This window comes from Nicotiana tabacum, chromosome 11 (genome assembly GCF_000715075.1).
Source record: "Nicotiana tabacum cultivar K326 chromosome 11, ASM71507v2, whole genome shotgun sequence".
In the NCBI taxonomy this organism is placed as follows: domain Eukaryota; kingdom Viridiplantae; phylum Streptophyta; class Magnoliopsida; order Solanales; family Solanaceae; genus Nicotiana; species Nicotiana tabacum.
Genome location: NC_134090.1, coordinates 128,943,898 through 128,970,248, shown reverse-complemented (window position 1 = coordinate 128,970,248; position 26,351 = coordinate 128,943,898).

Below are 26,351 nucleotides of genomic sequence, written 5' to 3'. Positions count from 1 at the left end.
TCATTTTGCATCGTGCTCATCCTGCACATTTATTAAGGTGATTTTAACAAAAATGACTGACTCAAAATATTTTACAGAGGGGACCAAGCTTTGAACACGGCCTTTAAGCACTTCGGGGACGAAGATTTTGAGGCTGTGTGGGTCTAAAAATGCTAAGCAAAACCCAAAAGTGGCTATTTATGCAAAGTCAGCCTTCCGGCGTCCCTTTCGAGAACATTCGGCTATTCATGTCAAAAAAGCGTCACCCTATTCATTTACGACCCTTTTTATCGTTTTTTTTTTTAAATTAGGAAACTCAATATTGCTAACACGACCCTTCAACGCCTAGGGGACGAAGATTTTAAGGTTGTGTGGGTCAACTGGACTAAACCTTAAAAATGACCCAAAGGTGGCTGCTTATGCAAAGTTAGCCTTCCGGCGTCCCTTTCGGGAACATTCGGCTATTTATGACAAAACAGCATCACCTGACTTATTTATGACTCTTTAAAAATTTGAAACATATTTTTTTTTGATTTTGGCTATTTTAGCAAAATGGGGGTTGAACCCGACGAGGATTGCCTACGTATCTCACATCCGGTGAGAATCAAACCGGCGTAGTTCGGGATATCGTAAAATAGGAAAAAATCGAATAAACCTAGAAATCAGGAATGCGTATTTTTACATTTTTTTTTGAAAAGAGATAAAGATTAAAGAAACTATTTTTTTTTTTTATATTATTATTATTTTTTTTAGAAAGATTTGGACTATTAGTCTGGATTCATAAAAGGGGTACTACGAAAGAAACAACTCATTTTTTTGAATTATGAATTTTCGATTTTTTTTTTTACTTTTAAAATAAATACCCTTTCTTTTTTTTTGATTTTTGAAAGTGATAAAAGAAAATTTTTTGTATATATATATTCTTTTTAACAACTCTCGATAAACAAAACAGTTTTTTTTTTAGAAAAATTCCGGCGAGGTTTTGACACTACTTGGACATTGGTTTTATTTTCCAAAAATAAGTAATTATCTCCCCTGCGCCGCTATTTTCCCTTCTTTTTTTTTTTAAGAACCGGTCGACATGCGGAACCGAAGCAAATAAATGCATAACACAGATAGGAATGCAGCATGATGGTCTTTCCATTTCAGGTTGCCTGTCCTAGACGGACCCAACCCCTGTGTTGAGTCCCCTAAGTCAAATGCAATATGATGCAAATAAGCGTTCCTACTAGGGATTCGGCATGAAGTTTCGTTATACTAGGTTTAAACCTTGGTATTTGCCCTAGACTGTGTACCCGAGCGGACAACTCGAGTCGAGGAGGGGGCTACGTACCGGGGACCCGCGAGATCGTCCGGCTTTGTAACTTGTCCGACCTCTTTCTTATTTCAAGTATTGACACTAACAGAATAGGGAGTCTCGACCAGCGAGCTTCTCCCCGGAGGTAAGAAAAGAAGGGTTTCGGCACAGTTTATATACCGTTCAGATAATATCAAAAGCGGTAAAAGACAACATTTAGCACTTTTATGCAAAACATGTAATAGAGATCAGATAATAAGCCAGATATAACAATTATTCTAAGCTCGAATTCTTGGACCCTGAACCAGTGGTTCTGGGTCACAATCCCCAGCAGAGTCGCCAGAGCTGTCACACCTCCTTTTTGCGCGCCCGCCCCCGAAGGGTTAAAATGCGCGGGTGGAGTTTTTCCAATTTAAGTGACAATATTCGAAATGGGATTATTTATTTAATTCAGAGTCGCCACTTGGGAAAGGTTTGGCTTTTGGTGTCCCAAGTCACCGGTTTATCTTGAATCCCAAATCGAGGAAATTTTCGACTTTTCCAAATGAAGTCTGCGAACCAGAAATTCTAAGTAAGGAATTCTGTTGACCCGAGGGAAGGTGTTAGGCACCCTCGAATCCCGTGGTTCTAGCACGGTCGCTTAAATTGTTATAATGGCTAAATATCTGATTTAAATACATGTTGTGACTTATGTGCTTTTATTAAGTTTTAACCGCTTTTATCATTTATTTTTATAGAATTGCAACGTCGTGAAAATGTATCTCAAACCACGTCACAATCAATGCACCCGTAGTTGTTAACACATTTCGACTCCGTTGAGATTTGAAATTGGGTCACATAAATGCGCACCCGAATTTAAGAATGTAATTTGATTAAGTCGCGCCTAAAGAATCTAACGCGTTATTGTCTTCGGGGAGGGCAGTGGAATTCACTAAACAGCCCGTCCCAAATTCTAAGTATTTATTATGACCAATTATTGAGGGCCCCGCAATTTGCCTTTTGATTCGGCAAGGCTCGTCTCATTATTTTAGAAGGGTACCTTACAAGGACTACATTTTTACTACATTTATCTTTAAAGGGAAGGATGATGCCGAATTTTGCTGGTTTAGACAAATACGGACTGAATCTTTATTATGTTTGCCGAACCTAAACTTGTTTGATTAAATGATTGATTGTTCATGAGGTGAGAGCTACGGCATGCTTTGTCTTCAACAAGTGAATATGCTTATTAATTCGCTAAGTGAGATTGCAAACAAACTAACAACATATATTGAGTTATGTTTTAACGACCTCCAAGTTCTATTCTTAACACTCTAACCTATTTGAAATTGATAAAAGAAATCGGCTGTTTTATTAGGAAAAATTACTACTAATTGAATTCAAAAATGATTATTAGTTTTTCTCAACAATCATTACATCATTTCGAAATAAAAATCTGTACCGAAACCCAGTATCGAACCTGTATTGGAACGAATAAACTGACAAGAGAACTGGCATTCATAGCCATACTCTTAGTGTGACTGTATGGGAGTTTGTTTGGGGATACATTTATCCCGGACTCAGTATCACAGTTTTGTCAATTCAGTGGTCTAGGCAAAATACATACAATGCTTACCATGACTCTATGTTATACAGTCATACTAAATCAAACAAGTGTTATACTGAACTGAATGTATACTAAATCAAAACATGCTGTCTATGTCATACTGTCATTACTATTGAGCCATGCTATCTAACAGTTCATCTTAAACAGAATGTATGCTAGTTTATACAGAATATTTGCAGTTCACAGTAAGAATACAGGCCCAACCAACATTCGAACTATCTTTTTACACCAATGCTATAACATAAACTGGCGTTCATTTCTTTATTTCTGCTTCAACTTCAAACTTTCAACAATACAAGGTTCAAAGGTTGTGTACCTGGGAATATTTGCAATTGAAGAAAAAGGGCAATCAGTAGAGTAACAATGAACAAATGCAGCAGCAGTAACAGCACCAACAACAACAGGGCAGAATAGCAGCAGGCAAAACAATACAGCAAGAAACAGGCTCGAGTGCAGAGATGCAAATATGGCCAATAGAAAGTAATAGCCAAATAGTAGCAACACCCAGTGGAATAGAAACAGAAATCCAAACAGACCAAACCAGTAGTAAACCAATGAAAACACTCGACTAATAGACACAACTGGAATTTCAAAGAATCAGAATTGATTTGAAACAGGTTTAACAACTGAAAACCAGTAATAATAGGAGGAAAAAGCTTCTGATTGTTGGTTGTATCCTCTCTATCCCTTCAACTCTCTCTGTCTATGTGTATCTATTTGTATGTATTTCCAGCTCTCCTAAGGTTCAGTCTCCCTCCAGTGTGTGTATTTTTCTTTTTCAGTTCTGATTCTTTCTCTGTATCTCTCCCTTTTTCTTTTCTATTCTCACAGTGTATGTATATCTTCTTCTCCCTCTGCCTCTAATTCTGTCTCCTTTTATAAGCCTCGACACCATCTCTTTTAACAGCCTCTTTTCCAAATGTCACAGTACCCCTCCCATGTGTCTTTTACCTTTTCAGATCCCAATTAGTTATTTAAGTATATAACCCCATCAATATTCCCTGGCAGGCTTTCCTTTCCTATTTTATTAACTAAAAGCAAGCATGGGCAGTAGAATATATCTGACAGCATATGCTGTCAAACCATTTCTAAATCAAAAGCCCTTTGTACAGGGACCAGGCTGTGCACAATGCACATGCTGTGCACAAGTGCACATGCTATCAACTCAGATTTCAATTACAGATCAAGCCTTAGGTTTCTGAAATCATATTAACAACTATAAGTAACTGAACTTGGTTCTTAATTGATTCAGGCAAATGTTCAACAGAAGCAAATCGATTTATTTTGTTCAGGCAGTTGAAACTAATTGACGACTCATGTCGACTCGACTATATTAGCATTAACATACACAATCGTAGCCAAAAATCAGACATTCAAAGTATAGGTCACATGACTTGAATTGTACTGGCTAAACAAAATTATACTTCGAGGAATCAGTTAATCAATACAAATTTGGAACACGACCAATACACATGCCTTATCAGAATAGGAGGGGTTCAAACAAACACCGTGGTTCAAACAAAGTGGACAAACAGAAGTTGGTAAAAATTCAAAGATACAAATTGAAACAAAGCATGAACAGCCATTCAATCACTCACATGGACCAAACAGAAATAAAGAAAGCAAGCAAGACTCACCTCAAGTCTTGAAAAATCAAAAACCTTGACTCGGACTTGGACAGACTTTCTTAAGGGTGAACGGACTTTAATCGAAGTGTTTCTCAGATGAGAAACACTTCGATTAAGGTCCATTAGACCTTAATCTCTTTGGTTTGGACGGACATAGGCCAGTGATGAAGAACTACAAAGTTCCAAACTCAGATCCGGGATTCATACTCCCCTGGTCAGATTCGGACCAAACCAAGTATGGTTTGGTCACGAGGGGGGTCTGGGGAGTGTCTGGTATGAATTTAGGGCAGATTGGTGTAGATTAGGTTCCGACTCGAATCTTCAAATGAAGATTCGAGAAGGTGGGATAGGATTCGAGGTGTGTGGTTGATAGATTTGGGTTCAGGATGTCAAGGGGGTTCTACGGTGTTAGGGGCGAGGTCACCGGCGTCCGTGCCGCCGGCTTCCATGGTGAAGGATACAGGGGCGGCTCTAGGGTTTGATGGGGAATGAGGTTGAAGACGGAGGCTGGGGTTAGGATAGGGGGGCAGGGTATGTTACGGGCTTATATATGGCTGGAAGGGGTTGATCTTAGCCGTTGGATGAGGCGAGATGGAAGGCTCAGATCTTTCTTTTGATGAGGAAACGGCGTCGTTTCTCATTCAGAGCTTGGGGGTCGGTTTGGATAAGACGGGTCGGGTTAGTTAGTGGGTACGGGGTGTGAGATCTTGGCCGTTGGATCAGTTTGGTTTGAATGGTTGAGATGGATCGGCCTTGAAACGACGTAGTTTTGGTGTTAAACTACGTCGTTTTGTGTCCTGGGGGTGGGCTGTTCGGACTGGGGGTTTGGGCTGTTCAATTGGGCTCCAGATTTTGAAATGGGCACGGCCCAAATTCATTTTATAACAAATTTTGTCTTCTTTTTCTTTATTTCTAATTTCCTAAATACACAAACTAATTAAATAAAACCAAGCACCACTAATTAACACTTAACATATTTATTTCACGCGGATAAAATGTTAAAAGTAGGCAAAATTAAACACGGCAACAAATCAGGACAAAAGAAAAAATGCGTATTTTTGTAATTTTCCATCTAACAAACGGGTCATGGTTTAAATTACGCATGACACATACATTTTTAATTCTTTTGGAGCGATTGTCGCAAAAAACAAAAATCACGTGCTCACACATATCCTAAAAGTTTAATTCATACACAAAAATTTCAATTCATATCCTAAAAGTTCAATTCATACACAAAAATTTCAATTCATATCCTAAAGGTTCAACTCATATCCACAAAAGTTCAAGTCATATCCTAAAATTTCAATTTATAAATTAAATTCCAATATGTAAACCAAAAAATTCAATTCATATCCTAAAGGTTCAACTCATATCCACAAAAGTTCAAGTCATATCCTAAAATTTCAATTTATAACATAAAATTCCAATACATAAACTAAAAGTCCAATTTATATCCTAAAGGTTCAACTCATATCCACAAAAGTTTAAGTCATATCTTAAAATTTCAATTTATAAACTAAAATTTCAATACATAAACTAATATCCTAAAGGTTCAATTCATATCCTAAAGGTTCAACTCATATCCACAAAAGTTCAAGTCATATCCTAAAATTTTAATTTATAAACTAAAATTCCAATACATAAACTAATATTCTAAATGTTTAATTCATATCCTAAAGGTTCAACTGATTCAACAAAAGTTCAAGTCATATCCTAAAATTTAAATTTATAAACTAAAATTCCAATGCATAAACTAATATCCTAAAGGTTCAACTCATATCCACAAAAGTTCAAGTCATATCCTAAAATTTCAATTTATAAACTAAAATTCCAATACATAAACTAAAAGTCCAATTCATATCCTAAAGGTTCAATTCATATCCTAAAGGTTCAACTCATATTCACAAAAGTTCAAGTCATATCCTAAATTTCAATTTATAAACTAAAATTCCAATACATAAACTAAAAGTCCAATTCATATCCTAAAGGTTCAATTCATATCCGAAAGGTTCAACTCATATCCACAAAAGTTCAAGTCATATCCTAAAATTTTAATTTATAAACTACAATTCCAAAACATAAACTAAAAGTCATATTCATATCCTAAAGGTTCAATTCATATCCTAAAGGTTCAACTCATATCCACAAAAGTTCAAGTCATATCCTAAAATTTCAATTTATGAACTAAAATTCCAATACATAAACTAAAAGTCCAATTCATATCCTAAATGTTCAATTCATATCCTAAAGGTTTAACTCATATCCACAAAAGTTCAAGTCATATCTAAAATTTCAATTTATAAACTAAAATTTCAATACATAAACTAAAAGTCCAACTCATATCCTAAAGGTTCAATTCATATCTTAAAGGTTCAACTAATATCCACAAAAGTTCAAGTCATATCCTAAAATTTCAATTTATAAACTAAAATTCCAATACATAAACTAATATCCTAAAGGTTCAATTCATATCCTAAAGGTTCAACTCATATCCACAAAGTTCAAGTCATATCCTAAAATTTTAATTTATAAACTAAAATTCCAATATATAAACTAATATCCTAAAGGTTCAATTCATATCCTAAAGGTTCAACTCATATCCACAAACGTTCAATTCATATCCACAAAAGTTCAAGTCATATCCTAAAATTTCAATTTATAAACTAAAATTCCAATACGTAAACTAAAAGTCCAATTCATATCCTAAAGGTTCAATTCATATCCTAAAAAGTTCAAGTCATATCCTAAAATTTTAATTTATAAACTAAAATTCCAATACATAAACTAAAAGTCCAATTCATATCCTAAAGGTTCAACTCATATCCACAAAAGTTCAAGTCATATCCTAAAATTTCAATTTATGAACTAAAATTCCAATACATAAACTAAAAGTCCAATTCATATCCTAAATGTTCAATTAATACCCTAAAGGTTTAACTCATATCCACAAAAGTTCAAGTCATATCTAAAATTTCAATTTATAAACTAAAATTTCAATACATAAACTAAAAGTCCAACTCATATCCTAAAGGTTAAATTCATATCTTAAAGGTTCAACTAATATCCACAAAAGTTCAAGTCATATCCTAAAATTTCAATTTATAAACTAAAATTCCAATACATAAACTAATATCATAAAGGTTCAATTCATATCCTAAAGGTTCAACTCATATCCACAAAGTTCAAGTCATATCCTAAAATTTCAATTTATAAACTAAAATTCCAATATATAAACTAATATCCTAAAGGTTCAATTCATATCCTAAAGGTTCAACTCATATCCACAAAAGTTCAATTCATATCCACAAAAGTTCAAGTCATATCCTAAAATTTCAATTTATAAACTAAAATTCCAATACGTAAACTAAAAGTCCAATTCATATCCTAAAGGTTCAATTCATATCCTAAAGGTTCAACTCATATCCACAAAAGTTCAAGTCATATCCTAAAATTTCAATTTATGAACTAAAATTCCAATACATAAACTAAAAGTCCAATTCATATCCTAAATGTTCAATTCATATCTTAAAGGTTCAACTAATATCCACAAAAGTTCAAGTATTATCTAAAATTTCAATTTATAAACTAAATTTTCAATACATAAACTAAAAGTCCAACTCATATCCTAAAGGTTAAATTCATATCTTAAAGGTTCAACTAATATCCACAAAAGTTCAAGTCATATCCTAAAATTTCAATTTATAAACTAAAATTCCAATATATAAACTAATATCCTAAAGATTCAATTCATATCCTAAAGGTTCAATTCATATCCACAAAAGTTCAAGTCATATCCTAAAATTTCAATTTATAAACTAAAATTCCAATACATAAACTAAAAGTCCAATTCATATCCTAAAGGTTCAATTCATATCCTAAAGGTTCAACTCATATCCACAAAAGTTGAAGTCATATCCTAAAATTTCAATTTATAAATTAAAATTCCAATACATAAACTAAAAGTTCAATTTATATCCTAAAGTTTCAATTCATATCCTAAAGGTTCAACTCATATCCACAAAAGTTCAAGTCATATCCTAAAATTTCAATTTATGAACTAAAATTCCAATACATAAACTAAAAGTCCAATTCATTTCCTAAATGTTCAATTCATATCCTAAAGGTTTAACTCATATCCACAAAAGTTCAAGTCATATCTAAAATTTCAATTTATAAACTAAAATTTCAATACATAAACTAAAAGTCCAACTCATATCCTAAAGGTTCAATTCATATCTTAAAGGTTCAACTAATATCCACAAAAGTTCAAGTCATATCCTAAAATTTCAATTTATAAACTAAAATTCCAATACATAAACTAATATCATAAAGGTTCAATTCATATCCTAAAGGTTCAACTCATATCCACAAAGTTCAAGTCATATCCTAAAATTTCAATTTATAAACTAAAATTCCAATATATAAACTAATATCCTAAAGGTTCAATTCATATCCTAAAGGTTCAACTCATATCCACAAAAGTTCAACTCATATCCACAAAAGTTCAAGTCATATCCTAAAATTTCAATTTATAAACTAAAATTCCAATACATAAGCTATATATATACATATTAATTGATATAAGTCGAGACGTTTTAATTTATTGTTAATATATATACATGCATATGAGTAGGTTATAAGTCGATGAATCAATTTACAAGTGTATCAATACCTAAAAGAACCCGTCCCTGTGTTCCGAGCGCTTCATGTTCTTATATATACATACCTAATATTATATCGAATATAGCTTATATATATCTATATATATATATATATATATATATATATATATATATATATATATATATATATATATATATATATATTAATTGATATAAGTCGAAACGTTTTAATACCTAAAAGAACTCGTCCCTGTATATATTGGAGTATATAGTATATATATATATATATATATATATATATATATATATATATATATATATATATATATATATATATATATATATAAAATGACACTATACTATACATTTAGTATATATAATACACTTAGTATATATATACTATACTATACTATGCATTAAGTAATATTCTATCGAATATAGTTGTTATATATATATAGATACACACGCACGCTTCGTAGTACTGCTTAACTGCATATATAGCATGTTAGAATATATTTTAGTCTATTCATCCTTTGTATTACAAAAGTGTTAGCGGGTTACATTTATATTATTTAGATAGTAAATACAAAAGTGATTTTTAATTTTGACCATTGTTGACCTGTAAAGAGACCAACTTTGGTCGCTAAATATACATAAATTTAAATTAGCGACCAAAGTTGGTCGCTAAATTTAAATCAGATTTATTTATATGTTATATAATATTTAAAATAATAATATAATTGTTCAACGTTAGAACTCGGTTCCAGATTAACGACCAAAGTTAGTCTCTATTTTCGTAAGCGACCAACTTTGGTCGCTAAATTTGAATTATATTTTTTTATATTTTATAAATTTTTTTAAATAAAAATATAATTATTAAAATTTTATAATTGGGTCCCATTTTAGCGACCAAAGTTGGTCGCTATCTGCTTACCCCTTAATTAGCGACCAACTTTGGTCGCTAATTTAAAAGTTATATTTATTTATATTTTATAATTTTTTTAAAATAATATTATAATTATTATAATTATATAAGTGGGTCCCCCTGTAGCGACCAACGTTGGTCGCTAATCTCAGTATACCTTTGACCAAGCAAGTCTGACCAGTCCGGTCAATATTTTGACAAAATTGGTGACCAAGTAGAGACCAACCTTGGTCGCTAATGTATATCAAATAATTATTTTATTATTTTCGCCAATTTAGCGACCAACTTTGGTCGTTTTCTTGACAGACCAACTTTGGTCGCTAAAGTTTGGTCGCTTTTTTCCAGAATTCTAGTAGTGATAGTGCCACAATACTTGGCGCTATACATTAACGTTAACTGTGCCGTTAATGTATAGCGCCAAGTATTGTGGCACTATACTGAAAAAGCTGACATGCCCAGGTATAGCGCCAAAATACCTGGTGCTATACATAAATTTTTAAAAATAGAACCGTCTTCTTCAGCGTCGTTCTGTTCTCTTCCTCAATATTTTACTCCTCTTTCTTCTTGGTCCCCCACCCGCTTCCCACGATTTAAAAAAAAAATCTGGGTCCCCCCGTCACATAAAAGTTGTAGAACGTAGGTCCCACATTCGAGTAGAGCTTCGTATTATTGTTGATTCACACTTTCGAAGTCAAAATTTCAATCTATTTGCTTTTCGAAAATTCTAAATCGAGGTATTTCGGTTTATTTTAAGTTGAAACTTTTATTATAATGCATATTATTTGATTTGTATATGTTCTATTTCGGTTTGTTTTTTTTCGAAACTAGAATGTTAAATTTATCCGGATTTAATATTAGTGTTTTATACAAAAATATCCTGATTTATATATATGTGTTTTCATGCCGTTTTGTGTTTTATTTGCAATTAAATTTATTTGTTGTTTATGTTTAGTTTAGATTGTGTTTTAGCGTAGTAAAATCTAGACCTTTTTAGCGTAATAAAACGTAGACCCTTTTAGCGTAGTAAACTTTAGAGCCTTGTAGCGTAGTAATGTGTAGTATTTTAGCTTAGAATTCCTTTTGTTTAAGTATCTTATACTGGTAGTTGAAAATGCAAACTTTGTACAATTAAGTTAATAATTGTATCAACACACATAATTAGTATTTTGTACAATTAAGTTATTAAAAATATGAATTTAAATTATAAAAAAAATACATAATTATTAATGATAGTTTGGTGTCACTGGGTCTTAAAATATCGAGTCCGGAACCTCTCTCTCTCTCTATATATATATATATATATAATTTGTACAATTAAGTTATTAAAAAAATATGAATTTAAATTATAAAAAAAACACATAATTATTAATGATAGTTTGGTGCCACTGGGCCTCAAAATATCGAGCCCTGAACCCATATATATATATATATATAATTTGTACAATTAAGTTATTAAAAAATATAAATTTAAATTATAAAAAAAACACATAATTATTAATGATAGTTTGGTGCCACTGGGCCTCAAAATATCGAGCCCAGAGTCAGTTATATATATATATAATTTGTACAATTAAGTTATTAAAAAATATGAATTTAAATTATAAAAAAATACATAATTATTAATGATAGTTTGGTGCCACTGGGCCTCAAAATATCGAGCCCGGAACCCATAGGTATATATATATATATATATATATATATATATATATATATATATATATATATATAATTTGTACAATTAAGTTATTAAAAAATATGAATTTAAATTATAAAAAAAACACATAATTATTAATGATAGTTTGGTGCCACTGGGCCTCAAAATATCGAGCCCGGAACCCATAGGTATATATATATATATATATATATATATATATATAATTTGTACAATTAAGTTATTAAAAAATATGAATTTACAGTTGACGACATGGACGCGACTATACATCCCGGCCCTCGGACGTTGGATCTATTAGCCCTACAGCCCCAGCATAGATCCGAGTATATATGGGACGGACAGTTGCTTACGCAGACTTTCCGGGCCAGGAGAGTGGATCTATTGTGGGAGTTTTTGAGTCCTCCCCACGTTCTACATCCCCGTGTAGTCCATTACTGGAGAAGATGGGATTATATAGGATTATTAGGATTGGCTGGATACAGCTCGACTATGCTTTGATCACGACCTTGATTGAGCAGTGGCGACCGGAGACGCACACTTTCCATTTGCCCATCGGCGAGGCCACCATCACACTCCAGGACGCTGAGATTTTATATGGCCTGTCCGTTGATGGCTTGCCAGTTTTACTGCCTGTGACCATGAGATATTATTTGCGGCAGGCATATTGGGATATGCTGCACATGCTCACGGGTTTCATGCCGGAGGACGAGGAGGTAGCGTCTGGGTCCAGTCGTATACAGTTGGTCCCCATTAGAGACCACCTGGTGTAGATCCACCATACTATCACCGACGAGTCAGCAGAGGTGGATGTATAGCAATATACGAGGCTGTTGTTGCTCCTTCTATTTGGGGGGAACTTGTTCCCGAACACTTCGGGGAACCTAGTGAGCCTCCGTTTTTTGCATCATATTGCCCGGTTCGAGGATACAACAATCTACAGCTGGGGTGGTGTTGTCATCTCATATCTGTACAGGCAGACGTGTCGGGCTTGTATCGGCACGCAGAGAGACGTTGGTGGCTTTCTGCCGCTTCTATAGGTGACAACATATTCAAATAATATGTCCATTAGTTACAATTCTACCTAGTTATAGTTAATCTTATACTTTACGTCAACTTTGTACGTTAGGTTTGGGTCTGGGAGCGATTTCTGTAGTTTCGGCCACCTCTACCACAGCTACCGGCTAATGTAGAAATTCTGCAACTCCCTCTAGCCTGTAGGCGGGTTATGCGTCGTACTGTTGCACGAGAGTATGATGCCCATCATAATCTCCCCCTCTGCAGGGATGTGTTGGATCTGCTGGAGGACGCACAGGTGAATATCTAACTAAACTTACCTGTTATAGATTAATTTAGTGTTGCGCATACTAACGGTTTGTGTTCTTATTTGATAGTTCATCGGGACGCCATACAACGATGAGGTGATAGGTACCCTGCCAGTGTATTGCACGTTCGGATGACATATTTGGAGGGCTTCTGTCCCGCTCATATGCCTCGATATTGTCGAGCATCATGCCTCCGAGCGGGTATTTCATCAGTTTGGCCTGCCGCAGCCTATACCGACTTTGCCTGCATGGCATGCTTTACATTATGAGAGGGATGATAGGTCCAGACGGACACCACATTTATGGCATGGCTTAACGAGCAGTTGGGTACTTGGGACAGGCGAGGGGACTTGACCCTACCTCCGCAGCACTTTCCTATTCAACGTTATATGGCATGGTACCGCACTGTTTCCCGACTTTTTATCGGGAACCCAGTTCATCAGGCACACGTTCGGTACGTCCCATACGCCGGGAGACACGAGGCCCTGGTATGTTTTCTGTTATTATTAATTATATACCTGTAATTTAGTGCCAAATATGTAGTTTATATTTTTTACTTTGTGCAGGTGGTTGGATTGCAAACCGTCTATCATATGGGGCAGCAGATGCAAAGTCATGTCCACGATCCTGTGGCCATGCAGGAGTATAGTCGTCGATTCATGGATGTGGCTAGCCAGACACTGCAGCGAGCCCGATTGGATCAGCGTTTGGCACACGAGGCTGATTATATGGACCCAGCGCAGTACCATCGAGGTCGTGGTATCCCACGAGCTGGTGGTGCCCGACAAGCTGGTGGTGCCGGACGACGTGGTCGTGGGCGCAGAGGAGGTGGTCCCCAGCAAGGGGGCGTTGAGGCTTCTGCTGATGATGTTGCTGCTGATATGGCAGGTGGCATGCATGAGACGGACATGCCGTTTTACAGCCTTGGAATTTATCGCACTCCAGTGACATCGCAGGTGACCCCATCGAGTCAATTATTGATCACGGGCTCGGATGTTCAAAGAGTGGATTAGGGTAGATGCTTCCCAAGCCTGTCTACCACTGTTGAGGATCGACCGACCCGAGATTTTTATAGTGGGCGCCGACTGAGTTATGGCTCCACATCACATGCGCAGGTATGAGTTTATTAGTATTGAATTTGAATTTGTTTTAACTGTAACTTATTTATTTTCTTTAACTTTATTAATTTCCTTTTTAAGGTTTCATGCAATGCAGCGACATATGACTACATTCAGGATCTAGACATGATGATGGTAAGCCAGTATAAATTGTTGTGAATTGTTATATAGTTTTCTATACTAAGTTTCATATTATTATGTAGCCTTCTACTGGAGCTGACAACACCACCGATACATGTCATCCTGCACCGCATCCGGCTATAAGGAGATGACTTGATGATGATGATCCTGATAGTGTACCCGGGCGGGAGGGTATGCGACTCAGGCCATCGGCTGCATTGAGACACACTGGATGCGGGACACATTGACATGGTGTAAATAATATTTTTGTATACATTAACAACAATATTTAATCGAATATGCCCATTACTTTTTTTAGTTCTCCATTCGTTTGATAGTTTCATAAAATAAAATTTAGAACAACACAAGCACTTAAACTTAACTTCCACTTCAATTAAAATAAAATTTAGTACAACACAAGCACTTAAACTTAACTTTCACTTCAATTAAAATAAAACTTAATATAACAAACAAGGAAAACATTACTACAGTACAAACACAAACATAGCAAGCCAACATAATAAAAATACATGAAATATGAAAAATACACTAAACACATACATGTCAATGTTTAGCCCCGATTGCCATTTATTCTCCGCTCCAACCACTTATATCGTTCTTCCAGTTGTTCTTTTTCTTCTTCTACCTTTTTCAGTTTAGCCTTCACCTCCGCAAGTTCCAGTTTATATTTTGTTTACGTTCCTTTTGTGCTTCACAATTCCATTGTGTTTTTCATTTTTCTTCTCCCACCTCCTTCAGTTTCGCCCTCAAGTCTGCAATAATTTTATTGCTTTCTTTTTCATGTTCCCGTTGTCTTAAACATATATTATGAAGAAACTGCAATTGTTCTCTGTAACATTCCTGATAACATGGTTCATCAATTCATTCCTCAAAATCACAAATAGGTTCGCCGGGAACCTTGTAAAATTGATTCATACAGTGCTAGTAGCGGCGTCCAACTTCACCACCGTCCCAACAATTTTGCATCAAGCATGTTTTTCCACAGTTGCACTTTGGTGGACGAAGAGGTTGAGCTATTTGTGAAATATTTGCTTTTAGTAAAAAAAAACCTTACTTTTAATGAAATATTTGCTTTTAGTAAATTTTGAGCACACAAAATAACTACAATGAGCCCGTTATTTATAGGCGAGACAACATACACATAACGTACTATCTAATGGCGCTATATTTTGTGTGTTAAATATCATGATGTTGACAAGACAACTTTATGTCAGCTGGTCAGCTTTTTCAGTTCGACAAAACGACACACACATAACGTACTATCTAATGGCGCTATATTTTGCGTGTTAAATATCATGATGTTGACAAGACAACTTTATGTCAGCTGGTCAGCTTTTTCAGTTCGACAAGACAACACACACATAATAAATATACAGATAATTTTATTAAATTATTATTTAAATAGGTAAAATGGGAAAGTACAAATCATAATTAACAAGCATAATTTTATTTCATAAATCTTGCAACATAGACATAACAACTAATTATTACAACATCAACTCATGGGTAGTTAGGTACACTTGAAGAACACCCACCCCGAGCTTGATTATTGTTGCCACCCAAAGGATATTTTCTACGGTCGTGTCCTGTTTGCGAGCATATACCACATTTGCGCGCATAAATGGTGTCACTAACATCCATTTGGTTCCGTATACGCATTCTCTTCTGCACCTGTCTTTTACGCAAATAGGACTTGCTACACACCATTTTAAATGGTTCCGGAGGCCAATAATGCTCAGCACCCACTGGCTGCAACTGATCACTATATGTGTTTAGGTACTTGAAAACACTATATTGTTGATCAACATAGTTGGTCTCCGCATAACCAACACGTTGAAAACACTTGATGGCATGTGAGAAAGGCATGTGATAGATGGACCATTTCCCACAGGAGAATAACCTTGTAGATTCATTTACAGTATGTACTTTATTACCCCGATTATTATGGATTGCGGTGCGAACTTCAAAAACACCTCTTTCGTTATCATACTGCAAAAATGAATGCCAATGTGCTCGCCGTCTGTATTTCTCAAATCTCTTCATTGGCACTGGCATAAATTCAACACCCCTCTCCATCAATTCCGTTGCAGCTGTAGACCGTTCAACAAACCTCTCCACCATCTGCTTGAATGACATCCATACCATGGCTGTGACGGGCAATCCTCTTGCTGACTTCAATAACCCGTTGAAGGACTCTGACACGTTTGTAGTAAGAATTCTCCATCGTCTGCCACCATCCGCATGCAACATCCACTTTTCAAGGTCATGTCGCATTAACCAACGATAGGCTGCCTTGTCTTCTTGCCTGATAAAATCCATATGCCTCTGGAATTTATGCTGTTAGTGGTCTATTGCTGCCATCCACATCAAATCATGTAGATCTTTGTTGGGATGTGCCTTCTGGAAATTGTCCTTCAAGTTCCTCACACAGTAACGGTGGTATGCATAAGGTTCTTGCCATGCAGGCAAGTTCTCCACAGAACTTAATATACCACCGTGCCGATAAGATATTAGACAAATACCTGAATGCTGTTTGACAACATGCTTTTTCAGGTGGTTTAAAAATAGCGTCCACGTCTTTGTGCTTTCATTGGCACAAACAACAAAAGCTATAGGAAATATCTGTCTATTAGCATCCACTGCCACGACTATCAATAACTTGATATCGTACTTTCCATAGACATGAGTTCCATCTATGGATATTACGGGCCGACAATGCGAAAAACCATCAATTGCTGGCTTAAACGCCCAGAACACGTAATTGAATATGTATTCTGGTGTTCCCGGACTATGCTCAAGCTTCCATTCAACAACTGTCCCGGGGTTAAAGTGCTGCAGTGCGGCCATGTACTTTGGCAGAGATGCAAATGACTTATCCCAATTACCGTAGACAATTTCAAACGCTCGTTTGCGCCCGAGAAATGCCTTTCTTTTCGTAATGGTATGGCCATATTCCTGGTGGACTGATGTAATGCACTCTTTGATTGTATACCTTATGGACACTTCGAGGTGCGGAATAAGTACAAGAGAAATCAAGTCAATATCCAAGTTGAAGTGATTCCCGTTGAATGTGTCCATTTTGCATGTGTGGGTGGGAATGTATTTACCCACTTTCCACATACCTGTCTTCTTCTTGGTCGCATGCACCATCCAATTACATGGCCAAAACCACCTATGGCAAACAGCCCTGTATACCATCGAACTTGACTCCCGTACCTGCATCTCACGACACTCTTTTACGTTGTGCATTTTACAAGCCCTGCTTAAGCGCGCTTTATCAGGAAAAAGCATCCCCTTTGCAAGCACCATTGGTCTAGACTCATCCCACATTGCTGTCCAGATTTCATCAAAATCCCTTGTGAGAGCTTCCACATCCGGCACGATTGGAAAATTATCAATGTAAGGAATCTCCCTTGAATGAAACGGCACTTCGGACTCGTGCACTCTTCGTCTAGGGGGGTCTCTCTTCAAATCAGGTCCTTCCTCCTCATCCTGCTCATCACCATCCTCAAGAGGAAAGGGTGTCTCATCTCCGGATTCATCGGCATTGTTATCGTAATCACTGTTCTGTTCCTCACTCTGTGCATCTTCCAGATCCCGATGTAATACGTCATTTTCGGTCAATTGAGTGAGTACGGGTGGTTCAACTTGCTCGTTTTTACTACACAACCAACAAAAATATAAGCTACTGAATTAATAAATGATATCCATATGGTTTTATATCACTTCACTTACAAGTCGTAATGTGATGAAATTCCATGATGGACGTTTTCAATTAGGTGATGACTACCGGATGGGCCACTTGTAAAATTCATATCCGGCCGGTACCCCCTATTAAATATATGAGCGTTAATACAAATTCAATACGCCAAAAATATACATAATTAACACAAATGAAAATTGAAGTTTACCACTCGTCTTGTGAATTATGGAAAGCAGGGTATAAATTATTTTCTCGCTGCTCATTCGCCGGCGGTGATAAGTTTAAATCAAGGAAAACTCTTTCATCTGGTACCTGTCCGGCAAAAACTGCTCCAAAATAACTACCCGATGACTGGGGGTTATCTCTACTACGCACAACCTCGTTTTTTGAAATGTCTTCGACCTTCACGTACATCTCCAACATTGTGATTACAAGAAATTCCCGGCATTCGTCCGGAGTCCTCAGAAAATCACTCAAAGTTTCATCATCGTCGATGTTAAACTCCGAGTAAAAAACAACCCCCTGCGGAGTGATAGAATACGGATATCTTCCGGTTATTTTAAGTATCACTGAACGTTTCCTCACACTCATTTTTTTGCATAACAACGATATCAATTTATCGTACTCCATTGTAAGTGGCAATTTAACATGACACCGAGCAGGTAAACTATAGCCCACGGAGTTATTCTCCATCACAACCTCATCTCCCAATATAATGAAACTCTTATTCTATGCTCTTCAGACATAATGAAAAAATGCTGGAGAATTTAACAACAATAAACGTTTCAACAAGAGTTACAAATTTTTTTTGAATGAATTTCTATACAATACTAACCTCTTTATATAGGGAATGGCTAGCCGGAATTTTTTTTTATATATATATATATAGCGCCCAAAAAGTTGGCACTATACGCTTTTGAATCATTGAAGCCAGGAATTATTGGTGGGGCGAGGAAAAAGGAGTATAGCGCCAAAATACCAGGCGCTATATATAAAAATTTATGTATAGCGCCAGGTATTTTGGCGCTATACCTGAGCGTGTCAGCTTTTTCAGTATAGTGCCACAATACTTGGCGCTATACATTGACGACACAGTTAACGTTAATGTATAGTGCCAAGTATTGTGGCACTATATATAAAAATGTCACCTTTTTTTTATCAACTATTTATGTATTTTGAGTCCAAAAGAACCACAATTTGGGTTCCGGACTCCCTTTTCCCCACCATATTCATGTACCAACCTGAATAGAATAGAATGGATACGACGGATTCATATAATCGACTTAATTAGATTGACCATTATGTCAAATGTTTATCTCTACACAACCAATTGAAAGAAAGGAAAGAAAATAGACACTGATGTTGTGAATAGTGTAAGAGAGTGGATACTTCTGCTGTTATTGATATCTATTTCCTTTATCTTTTGATGTTGTCTTTAATTTTTAGGCTTATAAATAGCCTTATATTCGGATGATTAAACACACAATTGAAGAAGAAAAGCTCCTCCTTCTTTTTATCTCTGTTATTTGTATTTTTATTTTACTATATTGGTTTTATTTTATAACACGTTATGAGTACAATATTCTAACTAAATTCATCTCTAGGTAGTGTTTAGTTTCTTCTTCAGCACATGGTGCGTTTCCTTTAAAAGCTTTTCTAGTATTGCGGCTAAGTATCCTTTTTTTTTTCTTTTGTAATATCCGCTTTAACTGTTATGCTCACTATTATCACTTTGCCAACTGAAAGGATAACAATTATATGTTTCATACGTTCAAATAATTTCTTGATGGTCGTGGATGAATATTATTAAGTTTAGGTTCATGTCAATCTTCTCATGCAGCATGTTTATATTACAGAAGATATATCACAAATGGAATCTTCTCAATTCTATAAGCAAGATACTTCCATGCATTCACTCTGAAATTTTTTGAACCTGATTACTTGTTGGGTACTTGAATATACTTGGTTAATGGTTATGCAATAATTCTCTTCTAAGCATGATATAGTATTACTACTATTTTGAGTGAGCGAACATGAAGTGACTCATAATTATAATTATAAAGCTTCTTATTGGATAATAGTTTTTATAATTTCTAACTTATATATTTTCTTTGATAGTGTCACTATGTTGAATTTATGAAAGTTTGAATTCATAGCACTTTACATCTTTGAGAAAAACTATTTATCATAGGTTCTCGATACTGAAATTCGCTTAGACACTAAAAGTTTAGGTGATAATATTACTCAAGTTAATGAAGCATCGAGTCAGGATAAAACGAAAGCTACGGTTTTCCTTCGTCATCATCTTGATGAAGGGTTGAAGGCTGAACATTTGACAGAAAAAGATCCACTTGAATTGTGAAGTGATTTGAAGTAAAGGTATGACCACCTTAAAGTAATGGTATTGCCAATGGCTTGGTATGAGTTGATATACTTACAGTTACAAGATTTTAAGACCGTAAGCAAGTATATTGTATTTAAAATAACTTCCAAATTAAAATTATGTGGGAGAGCAATAAATCATGAGGATTTATTAGAAAAAACTCTTACTACTTTTCATGCCTCAAAAATGGTGTTACAACATCAATACAATTAAAGGGTTTAAAAATATTTTGAGTTGATCTCATGCCATTGTCACGATCCAAAATTCCACCTTAGGCCGTGATGGCATCTAACCATACTTGCTAAGCAAGCTAACTGACAATCAATAGAATATCTTCCAGATTCCTTAAATTAACAAAGTCATAACATATATAAAGATGGAAATAATCTCGAAATAGTATAATATCTTATATAATCATAACATGTTTCGAACATGACTAAAACTGTATAACTCCCAAGGATTTGGTGACATAAGTACACATGCAACTACTGAATAAGTACAAGTTTGAATACATGAGCGCAACAGTCTAAGATAACGAAAATACACATGAGATAATAAAGGACAGGGACTCAGGCATTGCCAAATGAATCCAGGGGGTGCAACTCACCCTGTCTCTGAGGGAACGCCTAGGCTCAACGAGAGGATCCGCTCGCACCCACCTGAGGATCTGCACAAAAAGATATGCAAAAGCATAGTAGGAGTACACCGCAATTGGTATCCAGTAAGCATCAAGTCTAACTTCAAAGAAATAGTAGCGAGGCTATAGACAATATGATACTTACAATAATAGCAGAGTTTAGAGTTAACACAGTAGATAATCTCATGAACAACAAGTATCAAAGAAATAAATAGTCAAAAGATATAAAACATACTTTTTCAACTCAAGGTATAATTATAACGCTACTCAGATATGGAATTTAAAGATATCATACTTCAATCATCGGACACAAGGCTTCCAACTAGCATATATAGGTGCTATGCAACAACTATCATTTAAATGAATGCTTCTAAACTAGTCAGAGATATCTATGTATTCTCAAAACTCTATCACCCTCCATAATCGGTACACGATCCATGTACTACGATATACAATCCATGTATCATTGAACTTGATACACAATCCATGTAGCACTGAAATCCGATATACAATTCATGTATCGACCACACTCACAAAGCCCAAAATAACAAGGGTAATCATTTGATTCTAGATGGACGGATCCTTATTCAAGTGCAAAAAGACTTTAATAGCTCTCTTATAAATCAAATATCTATCTATCATGTCCTGTTTGCCATAACTGCATCTCAAACGCACGACCTTACTTTTTGTGCCACAATGTTAGTCTGAGTTAAGTACCCAAATATAATATGTATGCATATACCAAAGAATTAATAGATAAAATATGCACAAGGACTTGATAAAAATCATGCGGATATATGCTCATGGAATTTCCATATGACTACATATAGTTCAAGCAATTCAACATATCAAGAATAATCTCTCATGCCTTCATAAATAATCATTAATTAAGGCATGATCTCTAGCATGAATAAGAAAGCGAACAGAGTCATATAAACCAAACAAATCATGAATCAAGATGAGTACACAACCAAAACAAAGCATAAAGTAGCTCAATTCTACCCCAGACATAATATAAACTTGGTAGGTGCATATACGCTTGCCACCCTGCATATACATCATCCCCAATACCTTGAACACTTAGCAATCAATCAATCCAAAATAATTTTTTTCTTAACAAGGTTAGCCAAGAGACTTACCTCTTCCCGGCCAAGCTTCCGCTTTCAAAAATCACTTTTCCTTTGAGACCCTTTTCCAACTGGTTCAAATCTAGCCAAAAGTACTTAATAAAGTCAAATGAAGCCAAAGGAAGAAACCCCTAATCATAAAGTTTCGATCTTGAAAGAAGTACAAGAAGTCAAGTATAAGTCAACCCCGGGCCCACCGTTCGGGATTCCAAAATTGAACACAATTTCTAATTACTCATTTACTCATGAGTCCAAATATTTTCTTTATATTTAAATCCAAGTCCAATTTTATGACCAAAACTCCAAAATTTCTTATCTTAGTCTCCAAGTCAAAACCCCAATTAGTTCCATATAAATCCTTAATCTAGTGGTGTAAATCCATGGGAAAAACTTGATATAAAATCAAAACTAGTGTAAAAATTTATATCTCCAAATAGTGGGTGAAAGTCTCTTCAAGAAATTCAAAATCCGAGGTCAATGGCTCAAAATATAAAATAGTTGGTTACAGTCCCGAAATAACATCTTAAATGGTCTGCCAGCTATATGAATTGCGATCGCGACATCACCTTCGCGATCGCAAAGGCCAAAAATGCTACCAGCTACAACTCCACTTTGTGAATGCAAAGTACCCCATGTGAACGCTGCCCAATCATGCCCATCTTACGCGAATGCGAGCTCTGCTCCGTGATCGCGAAGGCAAACCATCTACCTGACACCACAACTTTGCTAATGCGACCCTTTATGGGCGAACGTGATGTACCTACACTCGGCCCTCAGCGAATGCGACATCACTCACACAAACACGAAGAGTAAACGTTCGCCTTCCAATTCCCCTTCTTTGCGAAGGCGAGACTTAGCTCCGTAATCACGAAGATTTGCCTCACACCAAAAACCTAGCAATTGCAAATCAAAAGAAAATGATATGAAACTACTCCAACATACACCCAAGCCCCTCGAGACCCCTTCGCATCATACCAATCACTATTTTTTAGTGTCTATTAATTTTCTATAGCTACCATATACATAATTACTTCCTATAACTACTATTCAGTTGTTACAGTAGTGTATTCGTTGTGTTCGTGTTGTTGTATTCATGAATACAATAGTAAAAAGTGCCTAAAAATCAGGACAGTCCAGTTGTACGCGCATGTATTCACATGTATTTGCGCCATGTATTCATGAATACAGCAGCAAAAAGCACCTAAAATTAGGTATGTCCTGCTGTCTAAGAACGAAAATAATATCAATTAGTGCGATACACTCCTAATATAACTCAACAAAATCAACTCTAACATGCCTCATTATCAACCCAATTAATTAGAATGATTTTCAGTTGTATATAACTGTTGTTTTTAACTTTTGTATTTAGTGTGTTTTAATTTTTTTTTCCTGTTGCATTCATTAGATTCAACGTTTGTATTTACTGTATTCTCTATTTTATATTCAAATGTATTTGTATTAACAGTATTTTAGTTATTCCTAATACATGTTATTACTATTGTATTCAATATATTTTATTGGTTGTATTCACCGTATTTCTATTAGTATTCAGTATATGTTACTGTATTTCACTGTATTTTAAAATTAAATATATTCATTGTTTATGTTATGTTCTATTTAATTTTTTGTTTCAGTGTATTTCAATGTTTATATCATGCATTCATGCATGAATACATGTGTATTCTGCTGTATTAAAAAATACAAACAATCGAAATACACAAGTACAGGCAAAAAATAATGTATTTATACAAAAATACAATGTATTTGAGTAAATTTGTACAGAATATAATGTATTTGTATCATTGTATGTGACTAAATAGCAAAGAAGAGAAGAAAGTTCGCCGGAGATGGCGTTTTTCGGCTAAGAAAAATATTGTGTATATTCATATAAAACTAAAAATAGAGACGAACAAAAACTCCGGCCCTCAAATCTTCTCTGGCGTAAGAATATTGTAGTATCCGTGTAGAGGAATCTATTGCAATATCCGGTGTAAAAGAAAGCCACAATCTCTTTCTTTCTAATATTGCAGCACAAATCCATTGCAAATATCCGGCGTAGAAACTAAGCAGTACAAATCCATTGCAATATCCAGTGTAGAAACTAAGCAGGTATTTTGCTCGGAGAGAGAAGGAAGAGAGAGAGAAAAAAAAACATAAATAGCGTATTTCACGCCTTAATGATAGTATATACCATACATATCTATTTTGCTATAAAATATAAAAGGTAGCTATAGAAAATAATATTTTAAAATAGTTTTGGCTTATAATAATTACGGTGTACACATTTGCTATATGAGGTAAAATGATGTTAAAATATTTATAGGTCATGCATTAAAATAATAAGTCGTGGCATATGTCCTTTACATAAGATTTATAACTTATCCACGTTTGAACAATATGCATTATTACATCAGTTTATCACTTAGTTCAAAGATATTAAATCTAAAGCATACACTTAGTCCAGGTAAGTTCTTTCCCTTTTGGATTCACTTATCCGTGGTTAGGATATCTTCGAATGCATATTTTGTGACTATGCTCATGATATTTATCATAAAATAGCTCCTATAAGAACAGAGCCTCGTAGGAGTTGATTATTTCATGCTCTCTGCGCTGGTTATATTGAGTGGATGTGATAGTTTTCTTGTAAGTTTAATCGAGAAAATTTATTGCTACATCCTAGCTAACATAATTTTTGCACATTTTCTATGGCCCTAGAGTTACATCGTATGTGCATTGGATGTACTTTTCACTTTCGTACGCGTTAGTGACAGATGTTGTAGTGTTCAGCCGCTAATGCGAGTTCATACACATCTATCATTTTGAACTATATACATAATTAACTCTATGAAAATCATATCATAAGTGTTTTAAATCTGCACCTGTTGTCACATTGAAGTGGTCTGCATCCACGCACTAAAATATAATTCTAAAGTTGCTTCTGATTCATGTATGTCTTATAGAATTCAAACACACCCGAGTTCTTTAATCAAAGATTTCCTTTTCATGAGATCAATTTTGGGAAATTGACATATATACACCACTGCTAACAACTATTGACAATGTTTTAGCCAAAGATTAAGGTTAGCAACTGTAGATTAAAAAAATTAGCATGCTATAACTAAATGCCTAAAAGAATGTACGAAAATATACGAGGATCTAAACCTTTCACGCTGATTTCACTCAATAATTCATATAATTCTCTGTAGCCGGATGAAAAGGTAGGTCGGCGGAAAGCTACATTTCTGACATATTTTCTATCCAAGATTAATTCTACCTTTTCATCTAAAATACTCTCTTTGTTTTAATTTATATGAACCTGTTTGACTAGTCACGAAGTTTAAAAAAAATTAAGACTTTTGAAATTTGTGGTTCTAAACAAGCCAAGAAGGGATCCAAAGTACTTGTGTGGTTATGAAAACTTCTCATTAAGAGTAGAATTGGAAATTTAAGCTAAATTATTTCCAAATTTAGAAAGGGGTCATTCTTTTTGGAACGGACCAAAAAGGAAATATGTTCACATAAACTGGAACGGAGGAAATATTTATTTTCTGTTTTTTTAGTGGGTGTGGTTAGAATTTGTTGGAAACGCCTAAACGAGGCTATAGACAAATTTTACTATAGGTGATTTGGATGAGTTTGGAGCCAAAATGCATAACTAAAATCGCTTGTAAAACGACACTGCAATAATATATATCACATGTGTATATTGCGTATATAATTGTACATCACGAGAATTTCATGGATAATGCAATTTTAATGATATACAAGAGTTCTTTGGATATACAGGAAATACATATGCAGATATACACAACCTAACAAAGGGCAGCCCGATGCACTAAGTTCCCGTCAAGCACGAAGTCCAAGGAAGAGTCACAGCACAAGGGTCTATTATACGCAGCCTTACTCTACATTTTTGCAAGAAGTTATTTCTACGGCTCGAATCTGTGGCCTACTGGTCACTTGGCAAATATACACAACCTAAAAAACTTATTTTCCTCCATACATATGCTCGGTCGCTCCACCACCACAAAAACACCATAACCATCAACAACTTCACTTTAACAACACAAAACACCATTTCAATTCGAAAGGGGGGGGGGGAGATATAGGAGCTAGGTAAAAGCAACAAACTTGGTTGCATGAAATCTAGGGTGTGTTTGGTACGAAGGAAAATGTCATGACTGATACTGG